Genomic DNA, 22,157 nt, shown 5'->3' with positions numbered 1-22,157 from the left:
GTACTAAGAAAGAAAGAAGGACTGTTTGGAGATTTGAAGGATGAGAGCAGCCTTGGCTGCAGTGACCGACAATGATATGGTAGCATTCAGGATCCTATGCGGAGGAGGAATCAGGGCAATAAAAAGGATTGCAACCCTGGACTTCAGGAGAGCAAACTTTAGTCTCTTCAAAGACCTACTTGAAGGAATCTCATTAGTTAGGGCCCTAGAAGGAAGAGGGTCCAAAAGAGCTGGTCAATATTCAAACATCATTTCCTCCAAGCTTAAGGTTGGTGCATCCCTATGGGTAAGGAGGCAAGCAAAAGGGGCAGGAGACCTGCATGGGTGAGCAAGGAGCTCCTGGAAAACTCAAACAGAAGAAGGAAGTATACAGAATGTGGAAGAAGGGACAGGCCACTTGGGAGAAATATAGGAATGTTGTCAGAGTATGCAGAGATGTGATGAGGAAGACCAAGGCCCATTTGGAATTAAATCTGGCAAAGGATGTCAAGGACAACAAGTAGGGCTTCTTCAAATACATCAGTAGCAAAAGGAAGACTGGGGAAAATGTAGGTCTGCTGCTGAATGGGGTGGGTGCCCTGTTGACAAAGGATACAGAAAAGGCAGAGTTACTGAATGCTTTTTTTTTTTTTTTTTTTTTTTTTTTGCTTCAGTCTTCACTGCTAAGGCCTGCACTCAGGAATCCCATACCCTGGAAACAAAAAAAGAAACCCTTGATAAAGGAAGATTTTCCCTTAGTCAAGAAGGATCAGGACAGAGATCATTTATGCAAACTTAACACCCACAAATCCATGGGCACGGATGGGATGCACTCCCGAGTGATGGAGGAGCTGGTGGTAGCTACTGCCAGGCCACTCCATTATCTTTGAAAGGTCATGGAGAACAGGAGGGGTGCCTGAGGACTGAAAAACATCAGTGTCACCCCAGTCTTCAAAAAGGGCAAGGGCAGAAAACTACAAGCCAGACAGTTTCAACTTCATTCCTGAAAGGGTGATTCACCAAGTGAAAATCATGCTTAACCAATCTGATAGCCTTCTAACGTGGAATGACTGGCTGGGTAGGTGAGGGGACAGCAGTGGATGTGGTCACGTTAGCAAGGCTTTTGATATTGTCTCTCATAACAACCTCATAGGCAAGCTCATAAAGTGTGGGATAGAGATGAGTGGACGGTGAGGTGGATTGAGAACTGGCTGGATGGCAGAGCTCAGAGGGTTGTGCTCAGAGGTGCAGGGTCTAGTTGGAGGCAGGTAGCTAGCGGTGTCTCCCACGGGTCAGTACTAGGTCCAGTTTTGTTCAACTTACTCATCAGTGACCTAGATGAGGGGGACAGAATGCACACTCAGGAAGTTTGCTGATGATACAAAACTGGGAGGAGTGGCTGATACACCGGGGCTGTGAGAGATATGGACAGGCCATACAGTTGGACAGTGAGGAACCTCATGAAGTTCAACAAAGGCAAGTGCAGGGTCCTGCACCCAGGGAGGAATAATCCAATGCACCAATACAGGCTGGGGGCTGACCTTCTGGAGTGGCAGCAGGTTAACCATCAGTAAGCAATGTGCCCTTGCAGCCAAGAAGGCCAACGGTATCCTGGGATGCATTAGGAAGAGTGTTGCCAGCAGGTTGAGGGAAGTAATCCTCCCCCCTTTACTCAATCCTGGTTAGGCTACACCTGGAGTATTGTGCCCAGTTCTGGACTCCCAAGTACAAGATGAACACGGAGCTCCTAGAGTCCAGAAGAAGACTATTATAGACACGGAGCATCTGTCGTATAAAGAGGCCCAGAAAGCTGATCCTGTTTAGCTTGGAGAAGAGCAGAGTGAGACACAAGAAGTTCAGTCAGAATATGAGGAAAAAATTCTTTACTATGAGACTGACAAAATGGTAGCAAATACTGCCAGGAGGACTAGTGGAGAGTCTCCTTCTCTGGAACTAGTCAAAATATGCCGGAATGTGATCCAGGGAAATGCACTCCAGAAGGCACTGCTTGACCAGAGAGGATGGACTAGATTAATTTCAGAGACACCTTCCAACCTCAGCCTCTATGTGACGCCGTGAGCCCGTGATCAGGAGACACTTTTGTACTGTGAAGGTGACTGAGGATTGGAACAGGTAGCCCAGGAGGTGGTACAGTCTCTATGCTTGGAGATATTCAAATGCCATCAGGACATGGTCCTGGGCAGCCTGCTCAGTGAGCCTGCTGGAGTGTGGCCATTTTCCAAGATGACCTCCAGAGGTCCCTTTCACCCTCAGCCATTCCAGCTCAAGCAGGACCTTGGGCGTGCTTGCCAAGCATTGGCCTTGTGGAGAGCAGCAGCTCTACACGTTGAGCCAAGGCAGCCCCTACCAGTGCTGCTATCCCTGCTGCCTGGCTGTGGGCTGCTGAGGGTCCCACTGAGTGGCTGTCCCATGCCTGTGGGTACGACGAGGGAGCTGGGGCTGTTAGCAGTCCTGAAGGCTTCCAGTCAATTGCTGTGCCTTTCCTGACCACCTCCTTCAGGTACCCTGGGCTAACTCCAGCTTTGATTGGGATGAAGCACTGGGACTCCGCAGTCTTGGGCATGTCAGCTCTTCCCCCAGTGCTTCCTGACAGGAGGCCAGAGCCCACCTTGGGCTTGAGCCCTGGGACAGTGTAGAGGACATCAGAGCTTCCCTTCCTGCTCTCTTCCTCCCCTTCTTCCTCGCACATCCAACAGAAACAGATGCACATCCCATCCTGCCCCACTTGTCTCTGCCCTGCCCCAGCTCCTGCCAAGCTCCATGTGGGGACACTCCACCATGAGCCGCACGTGCTCCCCCTGCCCAGGGAGGGCCCTTTGACCAAGGCTGCACCACAGGCTGCCATCGCTGCTTCTCAGCCCACCATGAACCCTTGCCACCTCTCTCCCACAGTGTTCTTGGGCTCTCCCTGCCTTCCCACTCGTAGCACAAGGAACACTCAACCACTTGGCACGTCTCTCTTGGCAGGAAATGGCATTGTGCGCTGAGGAACGCCTGGAGGAGAGCAGCTCTGCTGCAGCAGGCAGGGCCAGCTGAGGCAGAGGCGGACTGCCTGTGCCCCATCTGCCTGGACAACATCACGGACACAGCCTACGTGGAGTGGTGCTCCCACTGTTTTTGCTACGCCTGCATCCGGCGCTGGGCCAGAGGGAACAACACCTGCCCACTCTGTAGGCAGCCGACTGAGCGGGTGGTACGCAGGGTGCCAGAAGACAACGAGCATGAGGAGTATGGAGTTGGCTTGTCCTGCCCCCTACCGGAGGAACCGTGCCAGAGAAAGAGTGCGCAGCAGATCCCCACCACAGCGATACAACATGCGCAGGAGGTCCACCAGCCGCGGCCCCTCAGCTGGGAGGAGGGGGCCTGTGGGGCCCACCCCAGCATCCAGGAGCGGCCCAGCTGTGGGGCCTGCAAATGCCACCTCCCGGCAGGCTCGTGCACGCAGGGCTCCTCGGGGGCCAACCCTAAGGCGTGCAGGGGAGCGCCTGGACCGGTCTGTGATACTGATCTTCATGTACCCCAGTCTGGAAGCACCGGGAGCTGTGATCATTGAAATCTTTTCATTCCAATAAATGCCCAGATACTTCTCTGTGTGGGTGTTTTTCTAAACCAAAGAACCGCCTCCTCTAAGGAAGGCTTTCCAACACTGTCTCACAGTGGAGGAAAGCCAGAGGGGAGCATTTTGTGGAGCACATGATGATTGCATTTAGTGCAAATGCCAAAGCAGAAGGCATGTCCCTTGCCCTCTTCCAGGCTCCCACTTCCCAGGACGAGCCCATAGCTCTCCCAGCCCTTTGGCCAGTGCCCAGCCTGCAGGTCCTGAGGAACTGCATCTTGTGCAGCTGCCAGGAATGGGATGCAGGCCATGCTGACAGTGCCATCCCTGCTGTGCACCCCAGCCCAAGGGACCAAGTACTTGAACAGGTTGCCCAGAGAGGCGACAGTCTCCATCCTTGGAGTACTTCAGAATATCACCCTGACAGGGTCCCGGGCAACCTTCTTTAGAAGGCCCTGCTTGAGCATCTTGACTACATAATCTTCAGAGGTCCCTTCCAACCTCAGCCTCTATGTCACTCTCTGAGCTTGTGATCAGGAGACACTTTTGTACTGTGAAGGTGACTGAGGACTGGAACAGGTAGCCCACGAGGTGGCACAGTCTCCATGCTTGGAGATACTCAAACGCCATCAGGATATGGTCCTGGTCAGCCTGCTGTAGGTGAGCATGCTGGAGTGTGAACATTTTCCAAGATGACCTCGAGAGATCCCTTCCACCTTCAGCTATTTTGTCCTCCCAAGGGCTTTCCCTTTGCCTTTCATAGCACTGAGTCGTTCTTCCTTGATAGCTGCCATAGGTGGGAAATTAGGGTATTGGCATTTTGCTGTTGGATTAATCGTTCTTCTCCATTTATCTTCTCCACTGTACTGCTCTGTCTCTTAAGGTTGTACTAGATTATCTCACATGCCTTTTCAAACCTAAATGATTCTATATGATTTTATAACCAAGGTTTTAGATGCAGTCACTGTCTGGAATTTTGGAAAAAAAAAAAAAAAAAGTAAAAAAAAAAGTGGACTTTTCACTTCTCTTTTCTTTTTAATTTATACTACTGAACAGCATGTAAACATCTCCTTCAAATACCAATTTGCTCTCCATATGTGGCCTTGTTTCCTATGAATTGATACACTACAGTCTTTAAGCAATAATGCTGGACTGTGCCTTTTGGCTTGCTCTTGCTCTATCTTCCAAAATTATTACCAACAGAAGTACTTTAGTACTTTTAGGTTCCTTGTAATCCAATACCTAGTGGATAGGTAGGAAGCACATACATCAGCTATGTACTAGTTATAGTCTTAAAATAAATAGATACATGCTGAATTAACATTTTCATGTAAAGGAGACGCTGTTGGCTTGTTCTCCTCTGTGGGCATTCATTTATTCCCACAAATTATTTGTTGGAGTCTCCATGAGATCCTCTCCACTGAGAAATTAGGTCAAAATTAAAACATTATCAGGGAGATATTGACAGGATAGTGATTGCATAAGACAGTCACTTCAGAAAACTAGGCAAAAAATAGTTGAAATGTGATCTAGCAGTTCACAGCAAATCCAGAATTCTCCAAAGCACAGGAAATACCATAAAAGCTAAAGTAGGCTCTGGAACACCAGCAGAACAATGGCATCTACAATGGCATTCTATAGGGCAGATGTGTATTTGCAGGATCAGGCTGTATGCAGTATCTCAGAATTGCAGAGAATATTTATTCAGGAAGTCTTCATTCTTTAGTAAACTTCAGTTACTACAAAAGAGTAAAATAGATTTTTTCCTTAATATGCTAGGTGCTATGAGCTAAAGTCATAATCAAGACTTACAATTCCGAGAGGAAGACTGTGGGCAATAATGCATTTTGGGCGCAACAGACACCTCTGTAAGCCAATTAAATTTTTCCTCATAGAAGGTTCTTCCAATACAATGAATGACAGAGGAAAAAAAAAAAAACAAATCAGTTCCAGGTGCAAGACTTCCTTCTTTCACTTTGCTTTCATAGTCATACCTACAAGCTGACCTCCCCACAAAAAAGACAAGAACAAACATATTGAAGCAAAGTCATCCAGGCTAGAAGACTATCCTCACTCAAAGACAGGTGCTTCTCACCTAGGCCAAAATATAAGAGAAGTAACAGCATGTATATTTATTTGTGCTCCCTATGCCCTAAATTAAATTTATTCACAACTCATTGTAATGAGAAAAAATTAAGCAACATCTTTGGATTTCCCTCTTCACCTGGCTTCTTTAGGCATCCTTCTGATGGTAAACTTACTCTTAGGAAGGCTGCATGGCTATGACAAGACCTAGAGTACAGACAAATGCTCTACTGTCTAAAATTTTCCAGTAAGAGATTTCTGTTCTGAATTTTTTTTTTTCCAAACAATGTTTCTATGCTATGACTAATGCCCTCCTGCAATGGATTAATTTTAAAATATTTTTTCTCTTTTTACCAGTTTATAGTTTCTAGAACAGATAAAAAAATCTACTGGTTAAAAAGCAGGTTAGTGTTGATGGATTTCAGACAAGGTTTCTTTACCACCACTAATATACAAAGAATAATCAGTGTTTGACAACACTGGGAGATGTTTAGACTAATGTAGTGCCCCATGGACGTGCAAGGAGACAAATATACACACAAAAGATTGGATAATGTTTAAAAACTTCAAATTTGGAAGAATTTCTGAGTTTGAGATGGCTGTTTTCTTTGGCTGGACCTTCACATTTTGCCTTCATTTTTGGAGTTTAATGTCCTTCTACTAAGATAGTAGAAGTATTTTGATTCACTTTTTTTTTCCCTCCTCTCAATTCCTCCAGAGGACATATAATTCTGAGCTCATCAAGTTAGCACAGTTACAAATGTGAGGCCCTGAGATGGAGATTCAGTCCACAAAGGCTGAAGGAAGTACATGAGAGATGTACTTGAGGGTAGAGGCTCTGAAGTGAGTCTCTCCCCATAGCCATGAAATTTGACTTTTAAGGAAGCTAAAATACAAAAAAAGATTGTGGTTATCTAATACGTGGGGAAAAAAAAAAGGTATTATGCAAATACATAAGAAAATCAGTTACGCACTTCCCTTTGGGTAACTTCCTCATCAGTGTTGCAGAGAGTGGGTGCTCCAGACATAATATATGAGTTTAGCATCTCAGCCATTTCATCCATGGAGAGAGGTAGAACATTTTTACAAAAGAGAGGAGCAAAACTTAGGAAAACACACATTGAAAGTGTTTGAAAGAATCTGTGCTGATCATGCAGCTACCCATAGCTTTAATCTGTTATGTTTAGACAAGGATAAGGCTAAAATCATGGTGTTATTGAAAGGTTTTCTTAGCAGTGAGCACACTGTTACTAAGTCTCCACTGTATGTAAAAAATAATAAATAGGAATATGAATCTCACTACAAAGACAAAACAAGAATATGGAAGGAGACAGGGTGAGCCAAGTGATTACTGTACTCATCCAACTACAAAAGGAGTAGAAGGACTGAATTAGGACAAAAGATCAAAAGACATGCAACGGTGAAACAGAGCTCTGAGTAAGCTCTTTATTTGAACAGTTAATTTTTCCATTCCTTTGTTTTTCAAAGTTATATTCTCTTGGCAATCAAGGAAGTAAGGAAGTATAGTTCAGAACAAATGTCTTCCTCATGGTCAAGACGTAAGAAATATTTACTAGACAGAATGATGAAAATACAGTGCAACAATTTGTTCTAGCACTGGATGATACTTTAAACACCTAACTTGAACCTTCAACAGTTCTCTGATTATGCAGAGGAAAAAAAAAAAAAAAGTGATTATACTTTTTTATCTGAAATTCTGTCTAAGACTCTTGAAACCAAGATGTGTGCACCTGTGAACAGCAATAACATTTTAAATTCTAAGATCCTTTTCTATGTTCTTACCTTACATACCACATATAAAAGCTGAAAGGAATTAAGCACATATATTTGATGGTGATTTCACTCAGTACATTAAGTATTGTGGTATTTTCAGGCCTTTCTATAATCTTAATGGTATATTCCATAATGATATGAATTCTGTCATGATTACCATAAAGGCATTATAAATTTATTGTTATCACCTCACAGATATTTACATCTTTATGCATCTAGAGCAGATATTTACATCTGTATAGTATTTTGACAAATACAATGAATAATAATAATAATAATAATAATAATAATCTCTTTCCTTCAACTTCAGCTTTAAAATCACCTTCCAGTCTGTCTAAGCAGCCTTAATTTATCAGATTAGCTTTACATGTCTGCTTTACCTTCTTGCATAAACATGAAGATTTAATTTTTACCTAGACCTTAGGAGAGGAATTTTTATGTCAAAATTATGATGAAATCAGGAGGAACACAGTGAATGTTTAAAAATAGGCAGGGAATGAAATGAAGCAGAATACTGTTCTCTCAAGTCACTCCAACAAACTCGAGTTTGATCGAGGCCTAGGCTGAACCTTCTGACCTACTGAAAAAATCTGAGATCTTATTAATTCAGCTGGTAACACTGATGATTTTTACAGCTTTTGTAGACAGTGACACCTCTGAACGATGTCCATCTTAACAAAAGAGACGGGTATAGTGCTGGCATAAAGAAAAAGGTGGTATCCACAGGATCAGCACCACATTTCTTGCAGTATGTTAGTCTTCCTTGTGGAAGCAACCTGGCTGTGTACTGAAACCTAGGGCAGTCCATCTCAGTGTCCATCTCACCAGCTTACAGTCTACAGCAGCTTTTCAACCACTCATACTTGGACCTCTGTCTCTATGAGAGAACTCATGACTTTTATCCATGAGTTTTCTCCAATGTCTCCATGAGAAGTTTTCTTCCTACAGTCAAGTTAATCTCTTTGATTTCTGTAGCCTCCGTCTGAGCATCTAAGTATTATGCTACACTATTTTTATTCTACACTTCAGACTCTACAATAAGCCTTCTTTCATAATCATTAAGATTGGAAAAGACCTCCCAGATCATCTGGTCCAACCATCCCCTTACCACTAATATCACCCACTAAACTATGTCCCTAAGTACCACATCCAACCTTTCCTTAAAGACACCCAGGGATGGTGACTCCACCACTTCCCTGGGCAACCCATTCCAATGCCTGACTACTCTTACTGAGAAGAAATGCCTCCTAATTTCTGAACTAAACCTTCCCTGGCAGAACTTGAAGCTATTCCCTCTAGTTCTGTCACTAGTTACCTGTGAGAAGAGGCTGACCCTCAGCTCCCCACATCTTCCTTTCAGGTAGTTGTAGACATAACGAGATCTCTCCCGAGCCCCTTCTTCTCCAAAGTAAACAACCCCAGTTCCCTCAGCTGCTCCTCACAGGACTTGTGTTCCAGGCCCTTCACAGCTTCATAGCCCTTCTCTGGACATGCTAGAAGGCCTTGATGTTCTTGTAGTGAGGGGCCCAAAGCTGTACACAGTACTTGAGGTGTGGCCTCACCAGAGCAGAGAGGGGGATGATCACCTCCCTGGTCCTGCTGGCCACACTATTCCTGGTAACAGCCAGGATGCCGTTAGCCTTCTGTTTCACACACACTCCCAGGCAACGCTGACAGATACACAGAGAAAATCTATTAGACTTCAAGCAAATTTCGCTGATACTATTTCTTCAGCTTTAGTCTCTCCTTAGCACTTTTATCAGACATCTGTTTTGGGTGTCAAGTTTCATATTTTACCTTATAGCAGTTCAGTTTCAGAAGCATTTTCATACTTTCAAATAATTCCGATTTCTTGCAGTATTTTTAGGATAACTACAGTGATCCTGATAGGGAGTTTAAACACTGAGATGTACATTTAACAGAATTGTAGCTTAAATAAAGTCTGTCTGGGAACAAGACTTTGGTCACTAGTAATCACAACAGCAGCAGCTAATGTGTACTGAGAAGTGTGGGGCTTGCGAGGTCTCAGGAGGGTGTCTGGGGCCTGACTCTTGGCCTCTGTGCTCTGCGTACACTATGTCTGGAGGCACCAGCCTGCATGCAACAGCCTCACAAGATGGCCTCGCACAAGCTGGGCACAGCCTGCTGAAGCACAGTCAGTTCACGTGGCAGGTAGCCACATATAACCCACCCCTGGAGAGTGCCAACAACCACAGCAGTTTGCATGGCAGTCCATGGGGTCTGCCATTAGAAGGGCAGCACACCCTGTCACTCTGTCAAGTGGGCAGCTCTATCTGGTCACCTGCTCTGCTCTCTAGCTGGCCTGGGCTGTGGCCTTGGTGGCGTCCCCAGCCAGCTACACAAAACATTAAACAGTATTTTGTCAGGTGTGTGGCAATGAGGAGGCACAGACATGGTGATCGCACAGCAGAAAGCCATGCCCTCTGCTTCTGTTCCTCTCACGCTCTGTAGGATGGAACTTTGGCAACCAGGCAGTTCATGCGATCACCCAGCTCTCAGGCTGTGGGCTGTGCCTGGTGCTGCTCGTGAGACCTACCTGCGTCAATGGGGGAAATGCTAGCTGGCCCATAACCTAGTGAGACTGAGACTGGAAGGGCTTTAAACAAGGATCACCAAGGGACTAGGAATACTAGGAACTAGGAAATTAGGAATACTGAGGTTAAGCCAAGGGATGGTACAGTACCATCTGAGGATGGCTCCACAGGGAGAGTACAAATCTGCAGTTCACATCTGCAGGGAATAAAAAGAAAAGCCAAAGCTCCACTTGAGTTGACACTGGCCAATGTGGTGTCAACTAAAAAAGGCCTTACTTATCAAGTATGTCAATAGCAAGATTAGTTCAAAGTAAAACAGTGAACTGATGCCTAATGCAGGTGTTAACCTAACAGGTAAGGATAAGGAAAAGGCAGAAGCATTCAATTATACATACATATATATATATATATATATATATATATATTTACCTCAGTATTTAATAGTAACAACAGATCTTAGGCTGGCTGGTCCTCAGAGTTGGGACAGGATTCACCTCAGAGTGCTGAATGAATTAGAGGACACTATAGCTGGACCACTCTCAATAATTTATTTAGGTTTTGTCAGTCTGCAGAGATCCCTGCTGAATGGAAGCTAGCCAACTTGTACCCATTTACAGAAAGAGCAAGAAGGCATGAGAGAAGACAGCAGGTCATCAGCAGGCTCAACGTGAGCCAGTAGCACGCTCTGGCAGCCAAGAGGGCAAACCACATTTTGCCGTGCATTAAAAAGTATAGTTGGTTATTCAAAAGGGGTGATTTTCCTGCTGTATTTAGCATTGACTTGAATATTGTATGCAGTTCTGGGATCCTCAATATATAAAGAATGTGCATCCAGAGGATGGCAACAAAGCTGATAAAAGGGTTTGAAGGCATGTTCTGTGAGGATAATACTGAGGATACTGGAGTTGTCCAGTCTGGAGAAAAGGAAGCCAAGAGGTGACCTTAGGGCTCTTTACAACTTACTGAGGAGGGGAAGTGAAGAAGCAGGTGTTGGTCTCTCTCGCCCTGACTGGACATGTGGGAATGGCACAAAGAACCTCTGGTGGCAGTTTGGACTGGACATTACTAAAAATTTCTTGATTCTGAGGGTGGTCAAACACTGTAAGAGGTTCCGTAGCAGGGAGGTTGATGCCCCAAGCCTGTCATTATTCAAGAGGTATTTTGACAATGTGCTCATTAATATTCTTTAACCTTTGTTTAGCCCTGAAGTGCTTAGGTAGTTGGACTAGATGGTTTTTGAAGGTCTCTTCCAACTGAACTGTTCTGTATCTAAGATATAGAATAACGTAGCTTTGAGCCCAGAAGATTTTTCTGCTGAGCAGTTCACAGCCTGAGTCTAATAATACCATTAGTAACAAGTGGGATTGTCCATCTCTGCCAGGCTGTGTGTTCTCATGATTCTGAATGTCAATGGCCTTGCTATCAGCTTTCTCAGTAAAAAAGTAAAAACAGTGTTTGCTCCAGTTAATGTAACTCCTCATCATTTTGGCCACATGAGAAGAAAAAACTGCTTGTTGAACAAGTTATACTTCATCTATCAGGTTTAGAGTAAACAGCAGTTATCTACTCCATTGTGCCAGAGTCATTCATCCAAAGAACTGGAAAAAAACACAGACACTTAAAAGTATTACCGGCTTCAAAAAAAACTGTCATTTTAGAAATATTTCTGTTTGGATGTGCTTTCCAGAGTCATTTCTATCTATACTGAAAATGGTTAGATAGATGTTTTTATCTACACTGAAACATGACAGAAAAGCCTTCAGTTATTTGAAACTGCATTTGACACTCAGATATCATCAGATGACTCCAGGCACTATAGCTAGTGAAATATTTCCTGAGGAAATATTACTTGACTTGGCAGCACTATTACTGACCTATTACAAGGCAAACAGATGCTTAGAAAAAGCACCATGTATGTTATTATGTTATTCAGGGGCTTCCTATGCTCACAGTATGAATTCTAGTACAAACAAACAAACAACATGGAATTTGTTCTGGTGCTCATAAAGTGTCCTTTGCTGCCTTCCATGAGCTTGTGTACTTAGGCTATGGAGAGCCACTGCTCACTAATAATAATAATAATAATAATAATAATAAATTCCTTCACTGATGCTACATATCTATTGTCTCTCTTCCACAACATATTCCTTGTCAAACTCTCTTGTCTTTGGAAAAATATTCACATTTCACAGTTTTCCTCTAAAATCGTTTTTATACTTTGAACTTTAAAATGCTCAGAATGTTACTGAAAAAAATAAATACCGCCAGACATTTATGGATTATTCTTTCCCTTGAAATAGAAACTCTGTCATTTTTACACAAAAATGTATATTTAAACAAATAAACAAAGCTTTCTCTTTTCGTTTTTCTTTAGGAAAAAAAGAAAAAATCACAAAAATATCAACACTTCTTTCCACTTCTTACCATGCTCTACTAGTCATTATTGCTTTGCCTCCTTTGCCAGGGAGCTCTTATGCTGTCACAAATGCAATGGTTGCCTCTGGCTAAAGATGCCTCCTGTCAAAGCAAGTATTCCTATCTTAAAACAGGTAGCATCATTTGTATAGAAGCATGCTCCCTTTAGGGCAAAGTAGTTTACGTTGATCAGTACCCATTAATCCACCATACAAAAAAGCGGACCCACTAGGGATTTGCTAATATCCAAAGGAAAGCATTCAAGATATTCCAGGCAGACCCTTGTCTAGTCCCCTGAGAAACAGTTTTTCTCCTGTGACAAGATGTGAACAGAACTTTTTGGGCACAACTTGCCCTTCACCAACACAGATGCTTAGGAAAAGCACCATGTATACTATTCAGGGGTGTCCTATTCTCACTCTATGAATTCTGAAACAAACAAACAAACAAGATGTAATTTGTCCCACCAGCTGTGGGCTCTTCAGTGACTACAGAAGAGTACACAGAATAATAGAATCATTACAGTTTGAAAGACCTCCAAGATTATCTGGTCCAACCATCACCCTACCACCAATATTACGCACTAAACCATGGCCCTAAGCACCACATCCAACCTTTCCTTAAATACCCTGAGGGATGGTGACTCCATCACCTCCCTGGACAACCTGCTCCAATACCTGATTACTCTTACTGAGAAGAAATGTCTCCTAATTCCCAACCTGAACTTCTCCTGGCGCAACTTGAGGCCGTTCCCTCTAGTCCTGGCATTAGTTATCTGCGAGAAGTGGCCAACCCCCAGCTCCCCACAACTTCCTTTCAGGTAGTTGTAGAGTGAAATAAGGTCTCCCCTGAGCCTCCTTTTCTTCAGACTTCTCCCATTTTCCCCAGCCACTCCTCACTGGACTTGTGTTCTAGTCCCTTCACCAGCTTCGTAACACTTTGGACATACTCCAGGGCCTTAATGTCTTTCTTGTACTGAGGTGCCCAAAACTGAACACAGTACTTGAGGTGTGGCCTCACCAGAGCAGAATACAAGGGGATGACCACCTCCCTGGTCCTGCTGGCTACACTATTCCTGATACAAGCCAGGATGCCGTTGGCCTTCTTGGCCACCTGGGCACACTGCTGGCTCGTTCAGGCGAGCACTGACCAACACCCCCAGATCCTTTTCCTCTGCACAGCTTTCCAGACACTCTGCCCCGAGCCTGTAGCATTGCATGGGGTTGTTGTGACCAAAATGCAAGACCCAGCACTTAGCCATTTTAGATCCCTCTGCAGAGCTTTTCTACCCTCTGGCAGATCAATGCTCCCACCAAACTTAGTGTCATCTGCAGAGCTTCTGAGGGTGCACTCAGTTCCCTTGTCCAGAACATTGGTAAAGATAATAAAGAGAATTGGGTTCAATACTGAGCTCCCGTGGACACCACTTGTGGCTGACCTCCATTCATGGAGGTCAGCTGACCTTCATTCATGGATTTAACTCCATTCACCACAACTCTTTGGGCCAGGCTACCCAGCAGTTTTTTACCCAGTGAAGTGTATGCCCATCCAAACATGAACAGACAGTTTCTCCAGGAGAATGCTGTGGAAAACATTTTAAGATCTAGGTAGACAATATCCACGGCCTTTCCATCATCCACAGACAAGTCACATTGTCATGGAAGGAGATCAAGCACAGCCTGCTTTTCATGAATCCATGCTGACTGAGCCTGATCACCTTGTTGCCCTGTCTATATGTGCTGGAGTACTGGCACTCAAGATGATCTGCTCCATAACCTACCCCAGAACCAAAATCAGACTGTCAGGCCTGGAGTTCCCAGGGTCTATTTTCCTGTAGATGTGCCTCATGTTTACTAGCCTCTAGTCAACTGGGATCTGCCCAGATAGCCAGGACTGATGATAAATGATGGAAAGTGGCTTTCTACATTTCTACTAGCTCCTTCAGTACCGTTGGGATATATAAAATTCGTTTATATAATGTTCTTCTCTTTTTGTTTGTTTGCGTGTTTGTTTGTTTATTTCATGTTTAGTCTCTTTACAGAAATAATAGCACTCAAACAGGAGAAAGTAAAGCACCTTTACATATCACAGAGGCTATCACTGCTGCTAGACAGAGCTGTGAAATGAACATATAAAGTCATTGAGAACATGTGAAGAGCAAAACAAAAACATTATCAGTCTACTTGCAAGAAGAATTGATAAAAATAACTGGAACTTCCCATTGAATGGCCTGGGTATTTTCAGGTTCAATGACAGAGTGACACTGAGCATGTCAGCGTAGCATGTTTCCAGATGGAATATATTCTTTTTACAGAAGACTTTGGTTGTAATCCAGAGACTACTACAACAAAATAGTTATGAACAAGAAGTCACAGTAAAACCAAAACACATCAAAATGTCACTAAACCTTCCTAAAACACTTCCCTTCCCTCCCCCCCTCTTTCTACCCCCGGCCCCCCCCCCCCCCTTTTTTTTTTTGGTCTCTTTTTCTCTTTCTTGGGGAGGGGTGGTCAGAGAGAAAGAGGCAGTAATGTGATATTGGTTTACGCAGCTAGACTGCCAACTTTAAGGGTCAGTTTCTTAAATAAAATCTATTCAATAATTTTCTAATTAGAAGCCAGATCAAAGGAAGCCTTCTCCAAAAATAGTGTCTTCCAGAAATGGGGCCAGCTCTTCCTGGCTAGCTTTTATGAAGACACATACATTATAAAGGTAGACTACATAGTGAAAATACTCTACTACCAATCAGCACATCATTGAATCAACAGTCCAGTGTAAGAGACAGGAAACCCTTTTAGCTAGTGAACGACCACTTGGATGAACTGTACCCTTACCTCTCACATAAAACACGAGAATGTTCGAGAACTGCAATGCAGAGAGATGAGCCCTCTCCTTCCTCCCACAGAGGAAGCCTATTTGCAGCACCTGGACCAGTGAAAGACTCTCAACAAGGCACGTTTATCACTCTGGGCAGAGAGAGGATGCACCTGGCCTCAACACGTTCTGCGCCAACAGGCAGTATTTCCCTAGCTCTTGCATGACAAACGGCCAATCTGGAAAAAAATAGCTCATAGTCAGGCTTCTTTACTCATGGTGTACGGTCCTCTGTGCAATGTCAGTGATTACACTGCCAAATGGCCCAGTGGTGGTAGTTGTTACAGCAGGCTAACAGAAAACTGCATCCTATGCAGAAAGAGGGCTCCGGTTAATTTGAATTCACTCTTGCTGGATATTTACCTGCACTACTGTGCACCTGACCAAATCTTTGTTATGCTCACTGGATGGAGATAGTCACAAAGTAGTTCAGCTAACCTGAAGCAGCAGCAGGTTTCTTGCCTCCTGTGATGTGAGGACAGAATATTCACTCAGTACCACCTGCCTTAACTCCCACTATGATTCTGGGCCTGTCCTGACGTATGCATGACCAGAATTGGTCAGAACTATGCTCTTTGTCTTGATGCTCATTATTCTAAATAACACATAGAATCATAGAATGGTTTGGGTTGGGAAGCACCTTAAGGATTATCTCATTCCAACCACCTTGCCAAGGGCAGGGACACCTCCCACCAGACCAGGCTGCCCAAAGCCCCATCTAGCCTGGCCTTGAACACTTCCAGGGATGGGGCATCCACAGCTTCTCTGGGCAGCCTGTTCCAGTGCCTCACCACCCCCACAGTAAAGAATTTCTTCCTTATATCTAATCTAAACCTACCCTCTTTTAGTTTAAAACCACTGCTCCTTGTCCTATCACTATGCTCTTTGACAATGAGTCCCTCCTCAGCTTTCCTGTGGGCCCCTTTTAGGTACTGGAAGGCCACTGTAAGGTCTGCCCGGAACCTTCTCTTCTCCAGGCTGAACAACCCCAACCCCTCAGCCTGTCTTCATAGGAGAGGTGCTCCAACCCTTTGATTGTCTTCATGGACCTACTCTGGACTCGCTTCAACAAGTCTTCTTATGCAGGGGGCTCCAGAACTAAATGCAGTACCTCAGATGGGGTCTCATGGGAGCAAAGTAGAAAGGAAGAATCACCTCCCTCGCCCTGCTGGCCCCAGTTCTGATGTGTCTCAGGATATGGTTGGCTTTCTGGGCTACAAGTGCATATTGACAGCTCATGCTGAGCTTCTTATAAATCAAAACTCCAAAGTCCTTTTCCTCAGGGCTGCTTTCAACCCATTCTCCGCCCACTTTGTATATGTGCTTGGTATAGCCCCAACACAGAAGCAGAACCTTGCACTTGGCCTTGTTGAATGCCATGAGGTTTGCACAGGCCCACCTCTCAAGCCTGTCCAGGTCCCTTTGGATGGCATCGCTTCACTCCAGTGTGTTGACTGCACAGCACAGCTTGGTGTGATTCTTAGAAATTTGCATGATGGTTCCCTAATTCAGAAGACAGCTAATCCTCTGCCTGATTTACAAAAATAATCCTTACTTAAACATCTGATTGGTTTTACTAACTTTTGAGCAAAATATCATGTATTCTTTGAAATACAGCTGTAAGTTCTAACACTGTATGTCAAAGAGAGACTACATTAATATTGCTTCCTTCACTTACATTCCCTGTATTTCAGATATTGGAGACCTTCACCTTGCCAAAGTCTTGCTTTTGTTTTTACATACAGTTAACTTGTTTTCTTGATTTGCATTATCAAATTTGGGCTGAGTTTCCCAGAGTCGGAACCTATCCATAATCACCTGCTTAGAACACCTGCCAGCTTGCTCTTCTGTGTTCTTTCCAAACAATATGTTAAAAAGGGGGGTTCAGTTCAAATTTTCCTGTGCCATGTTTTTAAAGAGGTTGAAAGAAATCTGTCTTTACAGTAAGTTTCTAGCTATAGTTTTTCAATCTAAATTAAGAAGCCAACTTTTCAGGCAACCCTACCAAAAATCAAGAAATACCATTTCTAAAAAAAATTACGACATTGTTTTTAACTAAGATTAACTCTGCTGAAATTTGTCGAGCCAGTTGTGAAATCTGAATGAGAATTTTTAAAAGCAGAACTTCACACTTGGTGATCAGCAGTGACATCCATTTTAACATTTTAGCTCGTCATCCTAAAGTCTAATTCTGCTCTCAGATACATTTGCTTTAACTAAGAGAAACCCCACAGGCTTTCCATGTTTTAGACTCTGTGGTCTAAAAAATAAAGTTTTTCCTTTTCTCATTTACTTCATTATCTAGTCCAAGGTAAGGAGAATAATAAGAGAGACTATGCAGGAGGAAGGGTGCAGGACAGCTGTGGCTGATACATTCATTGTTGACCCCTGGTCCTTTTACTTGTTTCACTGAATCTGTTGCTTAAAATAAGAATTTTTAAGTATTTTTTTAAAAAAGTCAAACTCTATTTTTGTTTACTTTATAACGTTAAAATATTTAGTTGATTGTGCACTCATTTCCCTGGTGTATATATATTCTACTCTAACACTTCCTGCCTGTGTTTTCTCTAGCTACCTCCAACCACAACTGTGATTCCTGCATTCCTGTAACTTCAGCTCCATCTGCAGCCTAGGAGTTACTGTGTGGATTTACGAGGCTGGATTTACATCCTAGTGCCTCAAATCATACTTTTTTTTACAAAAGATTTTTGTGCCTCTGATATCTTTACTAAGTATCAACTCTGAAATATTCCCTGTACTATCTTCTTGCATTTTGAAAGGAAGATAAATTGCTGTACATATTAGGATTTATCCATCCAGGACACCTGGCATCCCATACCTGTCCTGAAGAACACTTTCCCAAGGCAAGGAAAGACAAAGCCAGACAAATGGCAAGGTAGTTCTAGCCATTTAAATTAACATATTTCCAACATAAGCTAGTTACAAACTGAGTGATAGTGAAACTGCACAAAGCAGTACTCTGTATTATACTTCTGCATGCTTGCTGTTTAGATTCTCATCCTTGCTAAATTTGTAGTTGCTCTGGTACCCAGTAAAGCAGAAAGGCTTGTAGCATCTTGCAAACACTGCGGTGTCCTTAGAACATGAGGATCCGAAAAACAGGTCTCGAAAACATTCTCCCTTTCTTTCTTTTCAACAAACACATTTAAAGAAGTGGCCACTTAGTCATTGTATGTACAGGGACAGGAAGTTATGACCTAAATTTAGCTTTGGAATGTAAAGACAAGCTACTAAGTTTTATTTTATTTCTCTGAGGCAGGTGTCAAACATATCAATTATCCATTCCTCCAGCAATTTCTGTATTCCACTGGTTTGATGCAGGACAATAAAGGCTCCTTCACACTTCTTACAATTGCAATGCTCACATTTCCTCATTGCCCCAACAAGCAACACAGAAGTCGGTGTCCAAGGGTTTTATTTTGCTTAATTTTATGCCTCCATGTTACCCCGTATCATGAAATTAAAAGCTACATGACACTAGCTATGTAACCTTCCTGCTGAAACCTGAAATTACACGCTGAAAATGCAGATCTTAACCATTAATTTTGTGATAAAATTATTTTTACTACACTCAAAATAAATGCTAGTAATTGTGTATTTTACTACCGTCTGCACCGTAAGAGGATCCTGCAAAACCCAGGGTTTCTCTTTTTTTCCCATAAGAGAAAACAAAATGCTTAACTGAAGCTGCAAAAAATTTTAATGTTTCTTTGTCAAAGCGTAGCAAATACTAGGAATGTCTATCTGTACAAGCATCCCTAGAAATGCCAGCTAAAACATAAAAAAGTGAGGTAGTGTCACCTCTTTCCCCAAGATTTTAGTTTGTCAAAGACAAGCAAAAATACTGTTAAATTGGATTATGAAACTGTTTCGCTTAATAACTTTAATAAATTGCTTTTTTTTTTTTCTTTTTTCTTTTTTCCTCCTAAATTAGAAATTAAGAAACTGATCCTGCAAACCCTCGCAAGGTGAAATGTTTTCATTCTAATGACTGAACCTTACTTGTGCTCACAAACATCTTCATCTTTTAAAAAGGACTCTTCACTCTAGATCCAAAGACATGGGTAGCCTGAGTGGTACACGTATGTTTGTCCCAAGTTAGGAACTCACATAATCACATGATTATCTCTAAGTACAAAAGAAACAATTTGAATAGCTCATTGGGATGATTTTTCTGTAATTATCACTCATATTCAAAGATATTTATTGTATTCCTTGTAATTAAGATATAAAACATACAAGATCCCATTTTCAGCTCTGTTACTCTGCAGCTAAACATTAAGCTGATGTGCACACAACAAATCTCCAGGCACTGATCAAAAAAGCTAAAAAAAAAAAAAAAAAAAAGGAAAACAATTTCAGTTTTCAGTTGGTACAGATGCAAACACAACTGCTTACAGTCATAACATTCTAACCAGGAATGCCAGCAGCAGACTCATTGCTTTCTGCTAAATACTGCATATTGTAAAAGCATTTAGGGAGAAAAAATAAATAAATAAATAAATAAAAATTATGATTGTGATTCCATGACCTCTAAACACAACATACGTTTCAGAAGTAACTTTTCTCACTCCTAATGTCTCTGGCAGAACAGATCCAAAAGAAAGAATAGGAGACCCTGGTTACATTCCCATATATTTTTTTGTTATCAGTATCTTCACAGGTGCTTAAATCCAGCTTATAATTTTACCATCAGTCTTCTAAAATGTTATTTTGTTCTCAACATAACCTTCCATCTGCTTCTAAAAACAATTTTCTTTTTCTGTCTTCATGCAACTTTGGGTCGAGTCCTGCACTTGTGTCAGAACCGCAGTGTGAAAATGGAAGAGCATCACAGTTCACCCTTCATTTTATGCTGTTAAGGTTTTTGAAAACAAGCAAAACCAGAATGTTTCAAAACTATTTCCTTGGGATTTTGCAGTTATTTCAAGTGAATTTGAATTTTGAAGCAATTACTTACCTCTACCTATTTCAGTCTTTTGTGGGCATGTTAACTGATTCCAAACCCTTCAGTTCAAACTATTTTGTCTTCACCAAACCATAATCTTTCTCCCCCACAGGAAAACTGTCAGAATATAAAGAACATTCAAACTTCCTTATTTGTCTGTCTATCGCTCAATGCTCAAGAGAGGGATTAAAAAAAAAAAAAAAAAAAAAAAAAAGTCACAGTTCCTCTAAGTGGGCTGCCTCAATGTGCTGCACTCTGCTGTAGTTTACGGCCTCCACGCCTGTAAGAATACACAGCTTCAGATGCTGATACTAGCTCTGCACCGGATGGCTGCGCCCATGGATTAGGCAGCAGATTCAGCCCAAAGTGTAAGGAGATCCTAAGCTTCTTTGGACAAAGAGAGCATGAAAGAAGCCCAACAGAAAAGAACATAAAAAAGTAAATAAATTGGGAGCAGATCATTCCCTTTAAAGGCACAATTTTGTTTTAAAATTGAAGTATTTTACAATGTATCATGCTATCTGGCCAAACTGGGACTCCGTATACCACTTCTGGTAGAGTCAGTGCCACTTAACAAAAGTATTGCTCAGCTTTGGCCCTGATAACATCACTTCAACCTCCAGCACAAAATTTAAGCAGTATGGCAGTAAATAAGAAAATTAAACGAATGTTGGCACGCACAAGAAGTGATTGGCAATGAGTTGGTCATCAGGCCTGCAGTACCCTGCTTTCAACACTTCTAGTCACACTCTATGTTTGCTTTGTCAGAAACAAAATAAGGAAGTTTGATAAGAAAGAAGCCCGTTTTTAGAGACATTTTGTCGGGTGTCAAGACTTTGCCGTATCATGCACCACTCGGAAGCCCTACAGCCGCTTGCTGTTGTGCAAATAGCACTCTGTTTAAAACCCATCTCCAGCTGGGCTTAGCTAAATCTACTTTTCCCCGTTGAAATTCCAGATCTGGGTTCCTCGGACGCCGGCACAGAGCTCTGTACCTTTTCCACCGACGTCTCCCCCCGGTGCATCCTCCGGAGCCCCGTTTGATGGCCGCTAGCTCCCGACGGGCGACGCCGGCGCCTAGCCCCGCAGCCACCCCGCCTCTCCTCTCTTCTCCAACCTCCCTCTGCCCGGAGAGGGGCTAGATACCCCCCACACCGCCCCCCACACCGCCCCACACCGCCCGGCGGAGCGGCCGCTCCTACAGCCCCGGCCCCGCTGCTCACCGCCTCTCGCTTGGACGCCGCCGCCGCCGCCTCCTGCCGCTGCCGCCGGGAGCGAAGCGGGGCAGGGCGGCTCCCCCGGGCCGTGCCGAGCCGTGCGGAGCCGTGCCGAGCCGTGCTGGGCCGCCGAAGCGCCGGGAGCGGGGCTGGACCCGCGCTGGGCTCCGCGGGAGCCGCTGCTTCCTCGTTTTCTCTCGCAGCCCCGGCCACTTCCTCAAGGGGTGTCTGTCTGTCTGTCTGTCTGTCGTCTGCGCGCTCGCCCTCCCCCGGGCACGGCTCGGCACGGCCCCGGACCCCGCGGGGCTCAGCTCCGCTCTCGGCGTGGAGGAGCCGAGGGCGATAAACGTGGGAGAAAAGGAATAAAGGAATAAAAAGGAATGGTGGAGTCCCGTGTGTTTCGGGACCTTGGTGGGTTTGGGGGAGAAAATCGCTTTCGGAGAGGGAAAATAGTTTCCCACTGAAGCAACATAGGGGCCTGTCATAGCATGGCATCTCCCCTTCATCCTATATTTCACTCAAGATGTATTTCCATCAAAAATATGTTCTAGTTTTGTAGCTGCTCCTGGTGTGGAGGAGACTCCCCTGCCTCAAAACATAGCTAAAGGAAGCACTCTCTTCAAAATCTCCTCAGTACCCCGAGTGATGGGGAGCCAATTCCCACCACAGGTGGTCCAATGCAGCTGAAAGGT

At 43.6% G+C, this 22,157-nt stretch overlaps 1 protein-coding gene across 3 annotated transcripts in view; it reads right to left on the bottom strand.

The window, feature by feature from the left end:
* Nucleotides 1-21,720, bottom strand: part of SYK (spleen associated tyrosine kinase) — a 59,448-nt gene extending 37,728 nt beyond the window's left edge. For 2 of the 3 annotated variants that reach the window (XM_035310647.1, XM_035310649.1), the window contains exon 1: nt 21,472-21,720. The gene's annotated coding sequence lies outside the window, so the exon portion shown is untranslated. Of the gene's footprint in view, nt 1-10,139; nt 10,143-14,494; nt 14,522-21,471 lie in introns of all 3 variants that reach the window. The other variant, XM_035310648.1, reaches the window with a different exon arrangement.
* Between the last annotated feature and the right edge of the window lie 437 nt (nt 21,721-22,157).

This window comes from Oxyura jamaicensis, chromosome Z (genome assembly GCF_011077185.1).
Source record: "Oxyura jamaicensis isolate SHBP4307 breed ruddy duck chromosome Z, BPBGC_Ojam_1.0, whole genome shotgun sequence".
Classification (NCBI taxonomy): Eukaryota; Metazoa; Chordata; class Aves; order Anseriformes; family Anatidae; genus Oxyura; species Oxyura jamaicensis.
This window is presented reverse-complemented; position numbering and strand designations above follow the sequence as displayed.